Genomic DNA, 14,071 nt, shown 5'->3' with positions numbered 1-14,071 from the left:
ATAGGTCTCAGGTTAGGTCTAATAAAGGTTTTTAGGGTAAAATCCAATTTTGGCTAAGTGTTAGCATTTTTGAAGGAGAAATTGTGTGTTCTTGCCTAGGTGAGTTTTGATCAAATTTTTGAAGCAAGATGATGCCTAAAACAGACAAATCACTCCTAACCCTCAGAGAAGGCCCAGGGCGAAATTTATCCTGAGTGCAATTTCTTGTTTTTGATGGACTTGCTAACTAGTTCTTGGCCTTGAAAATGACCTGACTTTGCCTTGTGAAGCAGTTTGAGACTTAAATTTGAAGCAGTTTGGCCAAAAAGGGTAAAATCGCTCCTGACCCTCAGTGAAGGTCCAGGGCGAAAATGTTGTTTAAGTCATGTTTGTCACTGACTTTTCTAAATTGCTTTGCGCAGGGTCTCCTGGAAGGATGATTGAATGTGACTTGATGCTTTGGACGGTTTGGAGACGTGAAAGATGGTGAATTTTGGAAACTAAGGGAAAAATCGCTCCTGACCCTCAGAGCGGGCCCATAGCGAGATTTTGATTTCCTTCATTTTGCAATAGAAAGAGACCAAGTTTTGATCATAAATGGAAAATAAAGGACTTTCTCCACCCGCCTGAAGAGGTTTTGACCTGAAACGATGAAGGACCTTGTGGAAATCACAAAAATCGCTCCTGACCCTCAGAGAGGGCCCACAACGAGAAATCTTATAGGGGTCATTGCTAGCCTTATTTGGTCGACTTAAGATGTCAAAGGCATGGGGATGGATGAAATGAGCACAATGAAGTATCCAGACTTGATCAAAGATGATGAATTGAAGGAGTTTTGCCCAGGAAAGGTAAAATCGCTCCTGACCCTCAGAGAGGGCCCACAGCGATTTTCTTTGTGTGCACATTTTTGGACCTTTCTTGGACATGAATTTTTATTCATAGCAAAGAACAAGATGACATCTTCCTTGGCAAAGTGATTTTTAGGTGAAAAGTGAAGCATTTTGGTCCAGGTAGCAAAAATCGCTCCTGACCCTCAGAGAGGCCCCACAACGAGATTTTCAAATATGCACTATTCTTACAAGATCAAAGTATGTTTTATGATTGGAAGGGGTGAAGGAAAGCATGCTCTATCCGTTGAATATAACTTGGAGGATCAACACAAGATCAAATCAACCTAAAATTCAAAAATCGCTCCTGACCCTCAGAGAGGGCCCACAACGAAAAACCTAATATGGGAACTTTTCATCCAAGTTTGAGGAAAGCTAGGGTTAGGCATGGGTTTGAAACAACGTTTGAAAGGCCTTGAAGTGAAAAGAAATCGTTGAGAATCAAAATTTTGAAGGCAATTACAAAAATCGCTCCGGACCCTCAGAGAGGGCCCATAGCGATTTTCCAGTTTTCTCTCCTTTGTTTGAAGAATTGAGACAAAATATTGCTTGGACAAGAGGAGAACGTGATGTGTTATACCTTGGAGGTGATTTGAAGATTAAAAGATGAAGGAATTTGCCTAAAACCAAAAAGTCGCTCCTGACCCTCACTGAAGGTCCAGAGTGAGATTTTCAAAAAATGCATGTTTTCTTCAAAATGGTGCTAAGGCAAGGTTAGGATAAGGCGAAGAGACCTCCAAAAACATGATGAATATTGTTTTGCCTTTGAAACTTGATGATTTTGGTCAGAAAATGAAAAATCGCTCCTGACCCTCAGAGAGGGCCCAGAGCGAAATTATTAAAAATCCTCATTTTACCTTGCAACAACAAAGCGAGTTTGATGAGATGGATGAAGGAGGAACATTGCCAAGTGATGAATGAAGTTTCAATGAAAAATGGTGGATAATAAAGCTCAAAATCAAAAAATCGCTCCTGACCCTCAGTGAAGGTCTAGGGCGAAATTTACATTTTCACCTATCTTTCCTCATAAAAAATGTCAGTTTAGAAGTGCAATGCGTTAACTAGATATCAATCTACCCTCCAGGAGATTTTCAAGTCAAAATGTGAAATATTCAAGGCTAAGATTCAAAAATCGCTCCTGACCCTCAGAGAGGGTCCAGGTCGAAATCCTCATGAAATCTCACTAAGCCTTGTTTTAAAAATTCATATTCTCCAAATTGCACTTGATCGCCAACATTGCTAATTTTGAGGCGTTTTGGAAAATTAAGATTAAATTGACATTAAATTAAAATATTTTGGCATTTAATAAATTAATTTTAAGCCTTAAAAAATCGAACTTCTATCTTGGAGGCATTTAAAATTAATTTTTATTAAATTAAAAATTAAATATAAAGCGCTCAAGGCCTTATTTTGATTTATTTTGCCAAGTCAGCCCCCTTTTTTGGAATTTTATTTATTTTTTAACCTCTTTTTGCCAAGTCGGCCTAGAGGGAGCAAAAGGGTGAGCGCTCTATATATTGGAGGAGTTTTTTCACATTTCAAATCATTCAATCTTTGCCTTAAGTGCGAATTTGGGGAGCTAGAAGGAGGTGCGAAATCTGGTGTACTTGGAGCGAATTTCTTTCAAGCGTTGAAGACTAGAAGGAGGTGGAGTTTTATTCCTTCCCAAGCTAGAAGAGGCGCAATTCATTCAAGAGAAGGCTTTGATCTTACACTTTGCCTAGCGAAATTCATCTATTTTTGCATCATTTCTTAGAGTTTAATACCCAAGAGGAGGTATGGCAAAATCATCTTGACACCCTTGTTGAAGATTTGATTTTTGAACATTTGTTTTGGAAAAATCTAAGTATCGCAAGGTTAATTAGGAAATGATAACTCAAGATTTATCATGAAGTTTCCTAATTAAAATCTTATATCTCCCTTTTAAGTTTAATTTCTACACTTCAAGATTTATTGCTAATTGTGAAATGTTGTGTAGGTGTCAAGATGGCGACTCCAAAGGCAGGAGCATCCACTAGTCGTCCAGCTCTCATCAAGGAAGATCAGAAGAATGAAGAATTGGAGACCAAGATTGTGTCCAAATGGAGTAATATCGGAGATACCAACTTGGGAAACTTCAGTGTGAAGAAGTTTCGAGAGGTCCCCTACATTGGCAAGCCATCACCTGTCGCGAAGAGAATAATTGAAAGTGGCATCATCAAGGCGGCAGGATTCCCTCCAGCAGTCTAGTGTCATGAGCTGATGATCGAGTGTGCCCGCCATTATGACTCACAATCGAGATCGATCGTATCCAAGGAAGGAAACACTTTAGCTTACCTTTCAGAGGAGGCTATAAGTGAGGCTCTTCATCTTCCAGAGCATAAAGATATGATTTACAAAAGTTTAGAAGGAGCCAAGTCGATGTACGAAGATGACCCTGACACCTGTTTGAACCTCATCAATAAGAATTGGTTGCCCAAAAGTCGTCCTCGTCTGAACAAGATTCCTAACACACCCCATAGGATTGATTTCCAGGAGGAGTACAGAGATTTGATAATTTTGCTCAATCGAGTTACAGGGGCTCCTCAAGCCTTCTACTTCGAGAAGTGGATGTTCTTCTTCATTTAAGTGATAGTCCAAGGGAAAGGAACACTTCATTGGGCCAGAATTATTAGCAATAGCCTGGATGTGCAGTTGAGAAGACTAAGGCCTACCAAGTCATTCCACATGAGCTCATATGTCATATATGCCTTGATTAGGAGTTTCGAGTATGCGGGGCTACCTCATAGAGGTGTGATCGGAAGAGGACCCAGAGAAGTGAGAGTTTGTGACTCTTATGTTCATCTGCATCATCCACCTGGAAGTGACTACAAGTTAGTCAATGATACCTTCACGATGAACATCACTAGGATATTGCAAGGCGGGATTCACAATCGACTATCTCTGGATGCACACGAGCTTGTGAAGAGGTATGGTGCATGGTTCATCCAATTTCAAAAGTTTACATACATCAGAGTTCAGGGATGTCCTTCACCTCCCTACATGTTGCCAAGATATCCGACAGACAAAATAGTGTTACTTGAGGTAACCAGACAATTGGTAGCTTGTGCAAAGGTATCCAGGCACAAACATGGAAATGGAGTTCCCGTACCTATCATATTGGGGAATTCAATTGAGGTATGTCCTAATACTCAAGCTTTAGAGGATGCAGAGAAGGAATTAGCCTTGTATTCATTCACCCTCTTTGCCCCACGAGAGAATTTTGATCCTTATGGTTATATGGAGGAGACAGTCGCTAGGAAGTACGGACATGAGTTTCAGGTGGAAGACTTTTGGATGAATCTCTCAAATGATTTAGAAGTTAAAAGGAAGATGCATTCTAGATTGCCTTTAGATTTCATCAGAAAATGCAAGGTTTACAGAGTAGCAGATCAAGCCTAGGACAACTGCAGATACGTCCAGTCATCTTATGACAAAGAAGATAAGAGAGTGAAGATAGATTGGAACGAGCCTGAGATTTTGGACTTGAGGGCTTTGATGGCTCTAGTTTTATCATGTACTCGTAGATGGGTGGATATACAACATCAGAAGTTAAGAGAGTAGAACATACCAATGACTTTTACTTTGGAGGAAAGACCAGAAGAAGGAGGAGCAAGCATAAGTGAAGACACTTCTCATCCTAGAGGCGCAAAGAGGAAAGAAAGACTTGAGAAAAGAGAATCCTCCAAGAAGAAGCAAGAGGCCAATCGAGATCGCCCATCAGACACATCTTCTCGACATGGAAAGAAAGCAAGTCAAGCTGAAGGTCAAGAGAAGATGGTACCTGAGATTGATGAATCTATGGAATCCATGGTACAGAATGATAAGCCAGAGAAGGGACAAACACCTCAACATTCATCAAGTCAACCTCTACAAATTGATGAGCTACAGGAAGATCAGGGAAATGATGATGAAGCGACATCTCCTCTCCGAGAAGATGAACCACTGCTCAAGGAAATACAGGTTAGAGAGACTAGATCCGCCATCCCAGATTGGCTAAAGGAGAGACTGACAAGGGTGATCGTGCTCGAGGAGGAAGAAAATGTGATTGATTTGGAGAGCCTTATAGGAAATTCTCAAGAAGTAACGAAAAAGAAGAAGGCCACCAAGATGTCCAAGATGTCCAAGATGATAAGAGATGAGGCAGGATCCAGGAAATTGCAAATAGCTACACCAGTAGTGGATAAGTATGAAGACGAAATTCTTGCAGAGGAGTATCATGTGGAAACATTTGAGCTTGGTCCACTCACTACTGAACAGGCAATGGATGAGGCAACCGACTCATTTGAGGCACTTAAGGACAAACTCAAGGAAGAAGTGGAAAAGAATAAGAGGCTTGAGAGAGAGGTCGGTGCTTGGAGAGGCTACTTTAGTCATCTCAATCAGCCCTTGAGACGTTAGGATCCAGCAGTATCTCTTGTGCAAGCACTTCCTCTTGAATCAGTTGTAGAAGCAGAAAGGGTCAAAAGCTTGGTTCAGCTTATGAGTTCTTGGATTGATAAATCCCACACAGTAGCCGTCGAGTTTGTGACAAGGATGATGAAGACAATCCATCGAGCTATCCAAGTCCTTGAGATTATTCATAATTTATTGATTACTGTAGCCGCTTTTGCTCATACTAGAGATGTTATCATTCCTGTCCTGCAAGTAATAAGGCAAACACCAAGACGGATACTGGCACAAGAAAAGATAATGGATGGAGGATCTCATAACCTACTATAGTGGTCAGCTCTGCTCCAAATAAAAGAGGTCCTTTTTGAAGACATCAGCTCCAAATGCGGTCAAGTTGAAGGTGTCATCCATCCAATTCAGGATAAAGTGTTTGAAGTGTTATGTACCATCCTCGGCCGACGAATCGAGATTGAGACAGATGTGGACATCCAAGAGTTGGAGGATAGAATCAAGGTCATCTTTTGCAAGGAGGAAAATATCATCATAGATGAGCAACGGGACCTGATGTTCACTACCATGCTCCTGATTGAGAAGATCAAAGAACTCGAACTTGGATGGGAAACAACTCTTCTCACTGCCTTTGATCAGGTCATTCGCTTGGAGGAACGAATGAAGAATGTTCCCGAGATTCCTATTACTGAGATCGAAGGAATTGTGTCCAGATTCGTTGGATATGCTAAGAAAGAGCATAGGAAAGGGAACAAGGTTCTAAAGGAAAGGTTGTTATAAGATGATGTGGCATCTTAATTATCATTGGTCTATGTTTCCTCGACTTTTGTGCCAATTAAATATTTGGCTATGCATTTAATAATGTTCATCTAAAAAGGGAACTTTTTGTAATAGACCCTAATTAGGGTTTAGGTGTCAGAATCTCAGCCATTGATCTTCTTTCGATCTAGGCCGTTCATTGTAATTGAGGATGCTATATATACCCTCACTCATTTTCATTTTGTCATTAGAAATTAGAAGAAGATATTAGATCAGATGAGAAATTAGAAGAGCTTAGAGAGAAAGTTATTTTGTAGCAAGATTGAGTAGTGAAGAAAGAATTTTGAACAATTGTTGTCCATTTGGCTTTGAGATCAATAAAATATTGAAGTTATGGTGTTTTATTGCAATACTCGTGGCTATCTTCATGGTTGTTTATCTTCTTGAATCATTCTCAGTCGAAGTAGTATTTAAGTTTGAAGGACTAGTGTTATGCTTGATTTTTGGTGAGATTCATATCCATACCACTAGCTTCTTACTGATTGTAAGGACGCCTTGTGTGGACTGGAGATATTGAAATTGCTTGAACATTCAATCATTATTGAAATATTGATATGTATCTTCATGATAGTATCCATAATCCTTGATGATTTGAAAACCACTAATCACCTTAGAAGATCGCATCAATTCTAGTAGAGTTGTAATTCCTTGGCAATACTGAAGTTGGTAGAATCTTACCAAGTCTAGCCAACATTGAGTCATTCTTAGGATTAGAGTAGGATTCATCTCTTGAAAACCCTATCTTTTGATCTTTTTTGAGAATTTGTTAGTACTAGGGAAAATCCTGTCCCTGCAGTCAAGATAGGGCAACACGGACCAGCTTTCAAAGTGTGTAAGACCCCTTGAAGAAACAACATTCACAACGACCACTGGTGCTTATCCACACGTAGAGATCCTACAGCGAAGAACCTTGAAGTCACCCTGATTGATCCTTTTCGCGATATCTCCAGCATTCAGAGGCTTTACTCAAGAGAGGATAAGGTACCCTTGGGTATTTTATTCTGTGTTTGATTGTGTACAAAATACACGTCAACAGGTATGTAGCAAGTTGAGGCTACATGATATACCACATAAAAAAGACAGGTTAGTGTATCTTTTAAACTTTTAAAGAAAAAAACAAAGCTTATTGTTTTCTTGACATACATGGATGTGGAAATTGCCAACAAACCCTCTAGAAGAAAGTATAGGGAAACGAAGAAATGGGGAAACCAAGCAATATATTATTGAGTTGTTCGATAAACTATAGAGGGGCTATTGAGAATCATTAGCCATTTCTTGAAAATTTGGATTCATCAAGAGAGACAATCCTTGGATGAGTGCTGTTAGATCCTAGAGAAGGCCTACATGTCATTAGAGTAGGGGCAAAACAAAACATCTAAACAAGAAAAGAGAAGTAATGATATCCTTTATGACATTGTATATGGTAACATTAAAATTCTTTATCACATCATCATATGACATGACATTGAATAATGTGAAAATATGAGTATAGAACTTACATTTTGTGTATCTAGGCCAAATTGACATCAGTTAAAACATGTCTAGGCCTTGCCATTAAATTAAGAATAACATTTGACTAGGTAGTGTTGTGACCTATTTCACACATTGCCCCATTGCAAATGGGGACCCGAAGTAGTTTGCTTTTTAGGGTTTTGTCTTAGTTTTGCAATTTCATAAGCCTTTATTTTTTGAGAGTTTAGAGTTAGGGTTTTTGAGAAATTATTCGAGTCAATTAGGGAATTCATGCTCAAAACAGTTTTAGGACATCGTCAAAGTGCTTAGAAGACTCGAAGGACAAAAATTGCAATTGCTTAGGGTCAATTCTGACACCTTCCTATTTTTAAGGAATTTTGCTTTTTTGCTTTTTTGCTTTTTGCCACTTTGGGACCAATCCAAGAAGCATCTTTTTTGGCTTGCTTTTTGCTTTTTTGAAAGTAGACCTAGGATTGGGTCCCACAGGTCATGGCATCAACATTCATGTCTTCAGAATAAATTTTTTTTGTCTCCAAGTGTAAAAAGTAGGTTAAAATCTCCAAGCAAGGGTTTGTTCCAGATGTTCCAGATAAGCATGCATGGTTGAACAAGAAAGTCTATCAAGTGTTTGTACCAAGGACGTGATCATCAAACATGGCGAAAGGAGTCAAGAGGGAATGGCAAAAGACTCTCCAAGTCCACCCATGGATGTCCAATGAAGCCTAAAGTCCGCCCCAGCTAAGAAGGATGGCTAGCCAAACACAAAGTCCGCCCCATCCAAGGTAGTAAGATGGCCGCCTAAGGGTGAAGTCCGCCAAGACAACGTCCAAGAGGACATGGCAAGCCAATGGCCAAGTCCGCCCTAGGCTCTCTAAACACTCTTGAAGTCCGATCTAGGCAAGAAGGAGATGGCAAAGCAATGTCAAAGTCCGCCATCCTAAGCAAAGACAACATCCAAAGGCATGGTCAAATCTGCCCAAGGGGAGATGGCAAACCAACCTCCAATTCCACCTTGCACATGCAAATGGCTTGCTAAGTGTCAAGTCTGCCTAGAAAGGTTAGGAATGGAATAAAGAAGACAAAATCCGCCCTCCTTTGGAAGTGAAGTTGGCCAGCCAAGCTCAAGTCCGCCCTATACATGGCACATGAAGGTTGAACCCTGCCCAAGGATGTCCTATGAGGTCTTGAAGCCCACCCAAAGTTGTCTGGCACAATATCCAACAAATCCGCCCTCTAGGATGATGTCCAAACCAAGGTAAAGTCTGCCAAGAAAAGACTAGAGAAAGATGGCAAAGCAAGTTTGAAGTCCGCCAAGGAGAAAGAAAAGATGGCTTGAAGAGGTTAAAGTCTTCCCTACACATGGCTAGACATCTACAAAGTTTGACTAGGAGAAATTGAAGGTAGCAAGGTAAAATGGCATGAAGTTGTGAAGGCCTAACATTCATGAAGTCCGCCTAGGATGAATGTGAAGGTGGTTAGCCCAAGGTGAAGTATGCCAAAGTGAAAAATAATGTTCAAATAAAGTTCGCCATGCCATCAATGACAAATGGCTTGAAAAATAAGAAGTTCGCCTAGAACAAATTGGCATGAAGATGATCAAGTTCGCCAAGGAAAAAGAAGAAATGGCTAAAGAACAAATAAATTGGACAAGAAGCACATGGGATCCACCATTGAAAGATTGATTAAAATTGAAAGGAGGGTTAAAAATCAATCCAACAATTAGAATGATTTTCAAACGGAAAATAAGTTCAACAAAATTTTTGGAATTCAAGAGAAGAATCTAGAAGGTTCTATGCCAACTTGCTTGAGGAGAAGATTGAGTTTCCATTTTGGAAGAGATAAAACAAGTCCAAGTTCGATGAACCTAGGGAAAAAAATAATAAAAAAAACAAAAAAAACATGAAGTTTCTAAGAATTGAACTCTTCAACTCTATATCTATTCAACTTGTCACTTTCAAATTCATTATCAAGTTTGAAGATTGGAGTTCAATTGTGAAGTGGTTTTTTCTCTCTCGAAGTTATGAAAGATTGATTTTTGAAAAATAATTTTTGAAGAAATAAAATTTCTGAGTTTATAAAGTGCTTTTTTGAGTTGAAGACGCAATTTTCAGAATTGAAGACAAATTTTAAATCAAAAGTACAATTTTGAAGGTTTAAAATCTGAGTCTGACTGATTACTTACACCCTCCTTCTGTCTTATTCACTTATTCTTGTGAAATCTACTAAGTGTTGTGCGTTGCACACACTCCTTGTTGCCGATAGGGTCCCCCTCTTTTTGGTCTTTTCGCCTTTGCCCTGTTGAGTTTTGCACAGGGTGTCTCGTGTCTTTTTGAGCGTAAGCCTGGGATCCGCAGGGTGAGTTTAACGTTCGGGCGTTAAAATTTCAAAAGATCACTTAAGCTGGTAAAACGCTAAGTTTGAAGCTTCAAAGTGTCCCTTTTATTTTTTGACTTGTAAAATCGCCTAAGTTAGGTGAGAAATGGCAGAAGCTTGCAAAATCCCCCAAATATGATGAAGCGTCTAAAGGTCGCAGAAGACCCAAAATGGCGATTTTCGCCAAAGGGAGATTGAAAGGAGGAAAAATGTTAAAGTTTTAAAACTTTGCAAAGTGGCCAAAATCTCCGAACTTTGCAAAATGTCTAAAATCTCCGAACTTTGCAAAGTGGCTAAAATCTCCGAACTTCGCAAAATGTCTAAAATCTCTGAAGTTTGCAAAGTGGCTAAAATCTCCGAAGTTTGCAAAGTGGCTAAAATCTCCGAAGTTTGCAAAAGGGCTAAAATCTCCGAAGTTTGCAAAGTGGCTAAAATCTCTGAAGTTTGCAAAGTGGCTAAGATCTCCGAAGTTTGCAAAAAGTCTAAAATCTCCGAAGTTTGCAAAAAGTCTAAAATCTCCAAAGTTTGCAAAGTGGCTAAAATTTCCGTAGTTTGCAAAAGTGCCCAAAATCCTGAAATTTGCCATAAAGGGGGGTAAATGTCAAAGTTTTAAACCTTTCAAAAGCGCCCAAAATTTTCGAAGTTTGCAAAAGTGCCCAAAATCCCGAAATTCGCCAATAAGGCGTAAAGTTTTGAAGTTTAAAGTTTGCAAACTATCCTATTTCGCCGAAGTTCGCATATAGCGTGGAAGTCACGATGTTAAAGTTTTAAAACCTTGCAATTGCTCTCAAACCCCCTTGAAAATGTGAAAATAAAATAGTAAGGCGTTAACTTAAAGTTTGTGGAAGTGCCATTTAGGCCGAATTTCGAAAACGTCTAAGTATGAACTTTTTAAAAACTTTTTGAATGCCCCTCTTGCCCGAAATTGCCAGGGACAACTAAATTCGCGGAAGGAGTAAAAGCGTTAAACTTGGGAAATTTTCAAATCACCCTCCAGGCATTAAATTTAATGTTTGTTAAATTAATTTTAATTTTTCAAATTAATTTATTAAAATGGGATTAATGGTTTGTAGGTCGTAGGACGCCATCACAGAGAACCAGGCAAAGGCCTGAAAATGCAAATCGAAGAAGGATCGCAACCAAGGCCAGGTGCTGGAAGCTGGAGGATAAAAGATGCAACGCAAGATCAAAGCGATGAAGCATTGGGAAGCATGCCACCCGGGCAACAAGTTAAAGTTCACCACCAAAGACCAACGAACACTCTGAATGCTACAAAGCATGTGTTCTTAGAGAAAGCACACAACTGGATTTAATTCCGAAAGTTCAGTTTCTGTAAACTGAAACTGTTTTATTAAAAAAACTGCCTATGGGTCCCGGGCAAGATATTTTTGTGGACATTTATGTCCAACTACCGGATAGACTCAAAATAATGCCAAAACAGTTGTAGGTAGTTGAAATTATAGTTGGTTGGATTACTGAGAATTGATTGGGCATAGGTTAAAGCTGCTAGCTTCTGGAAGGCAGATCAGGACCCTTGGACGCAGTCCATCCTAGCCTTCGATTCAATATTGTAAATTCTATAAAAGGCAGAGGCCTTTCTTTTGTAAAGGGTTAGAGATTTTTGTTAGATAGTCAGACAGTTGGTTAGAATTTTGTAGTTAGATTTTAGAAGTTAGAATAGATTAGATTTTAAGCATAGCATAGAGATGCTGTAGAAATTGTTGTAATGGCAGCTAAAGCAAATATATGAACATTGAAATATGGTGTTTGTTGTCTTTGTTTTAGTTTGTTTGCATGGTTTCTTTTAGCTGGTTAATTTTAGAGTGCAGGGATTTTAATGGTGAAGTGTGGAGGGGTATTTGATGCATTTCCGGTTCATACCATTGGGGGTCTGCTGATTGTAGGTCATCGTGCATGGTTAGTCTGAACCCAAACTGTGCTTAGTTCAACTGTTGGTGTTCGTCTTAGGGTGCCTAAAACGAGTGTCTCCGATCTGAAAATCCTTCATCCCTTGGAGCTTGCACCGTTTTTGTCTAGTTGTGAGGGTAGCTCTGGCGAAACAAGAACTGGTTTATCGAAATCTATCTGCCCACTACATCAACTGTTATCATCCTTGTCCTTAGGCTTCCTGAACCCTTCCCTTTTGATTTTATTTCGTAGTCTGAGAATCACAACAGACTGGCTTGTTGCAAATCGTAAGTCCCCTTGTGCTCCCAACAAATCACATCGATCGTTGAGATATCCTGCAGTCAAGACCTGACAATCGAAACCTTGAGGTCGTCCCCATTGATCAAATCGAAACAGCATTAGGGATTTCCTTATCTCAAGAGAGGATAGGATACTCGACGAGTACATTCTATTTTGCGTTGGTTGGATGAAGTCGCAAGTTCAGCGATTTTAGACATGTCAACACTAAGTATTTAGCCAAATTCTTCCGTTTTCAGTCTGATTTTTCATAGAAATTTAGATTTTTGACAGATTGAAGGTGAAATTTTTTAGTAAAAGGTCCAAAAATCACAGTTAGAATCTTCAATTTTCTCGAAAATAATGTTAAATTTTCATGTGTTTCGCAGGTTAATGACCACCAAAGGGGAGGACCTTCAAGAAAGACTCAAATGAAGTTCGCCAGTACAGGGTTGTAGCCAGAGTCAAAGATCAATTCCAAGTGGAAAAATGTCATAGATACCAACCTCAGGCAAGTGGACTTCAAAGATTTCAAGAGAAGAATGTATGGGCAAGATGGATTTTTGCCAATACCTATTGCTCGCCGGATGATGAGAAATGGCATCGTCTAAGCAACTGTATTTCCACTAGCCATGGAATGTGCCGAGCTTATGGTTGAATGACAAGAAAGACAAATCGTTGTGCCAGATGGGAGAATATTGGTTCATCTTGGAGAGTTAGCCATTCAAGAAGCATTTGGGATACTGTTGACGTGTATTTTGTACACAGCCTAACACAGAATAAAATACCTAAGGGTATCTTATCCTCTCTTGAGAAAAAGTCTCTAACTGCTGAAGATTCGCATAAAGGATCAGTTAGGATGACTCCAAGGTTCCTTTTAGTAGGGTCTCTACATGTGGATAAGCTCGCCGTGGTATGATGTGATTTGCTGGAATCACAAGGGGACTTACATCTGATGTTTGAACTTCCGATCTGCTTTGCTGGACACAGGCTCTTACTAACTTGGATTTGAAAAAAAAAATGAAAAAAGGATAAGGGCGAAGAGAGGATCTAATCCTAATACTAAGAATGTAGGAGCAATGACTTGATTTTTGATGAAACTCTAACTAGATCTTGTTTTGACATCAATGGAACATCTACACAAGACTAGTGCGATCTTCTAAGGGAAGCTTTATGATGTTCAAATCATCACCGCAGGCATAGATACCATCCAAGTTGATGCATATCAATGAAGAGGCAACAAATTGAAATTGAGCTTAAGCTGAACGATTCCAGTTGACTACACAAGGCAAGTCTGCAATCAACAAACTGCTAGTAGTATGGATATACGAATTCCACCATCAATCAATCACATTTCCTCCATTCATCTAATCATCTACCATCTAAGATTGAAGACTCAACAAGAAACCATGCAAATTGCAAGAAACGACACACTTCACCATTACTTCAATGAAAATGGAGTTTGTTTACAATCAATGGCAACAATTTCTTGCCTTGTCCTCCTATTCTACTCTAATTGCTATTCTATCAACTATATTCTAACTCTCTAGCTATTGCTAATTAGCCTTTACAAATGAAATGCCTGGGCTTATATAGTGCCCACAATACAATTTGGTGGCTTAGATCAATTCAAGATCAATGGCCAAGATTTTACAATGAAAACCCTAATTAGGGTTTGTTACAACCATTACATAACATTTAATGCTTGACCAATGATAAAATTGTATTGCTTGGACACATGTCCCTTCTAGAAAAATCGACCAATGGATAGCCAGGGTAGGTACATCGGAGTTTGTGCCACCTTCCATGAGTTAAGTACATTGAATCTGGACATGCTGAGATGGACCACACTGACTGGAGAAATGATGACTAGGACGCCACCTCATCTGACACTTGTAACTTGCTAGATATTCAATTTGATGTCGTTGAGAGGCTTG

The 14,071-nt window shown here is 39.4% G+C and overlaps 1 protein-coding gene across 4 annotated transcripts in view; it reads left to right on the top strand.

Moving 5' to 3' along the window:
* The window catches only part of LOC131066366 (uncharacterized), a 210,318-nt gene that overhangs the window by 150,268 nt on the left and 45,979 nt on the right, over window positions 1–14,071 (top strand). The window lies entirely within an intron of this gene.

Source organism: Cryptomeria japonica, chromosome 3 (genome assembly GCF_030272615.1).
Source record: "Cryptomeria japonica chromosome 3, Sugi_1.0, whole genome shotgun sequence".
NCBI classification, from domain to species: domain Eukaryota; kingdom Viridiplantae; phylum Streptophyta; class Pinopsida; order Cupressales; family Cupressaceae; genus Cryptomeria; species Cryptomeria japonica.
This window is presented reverse-complemented; position numbering and strand designations above follow the sequence as displayed.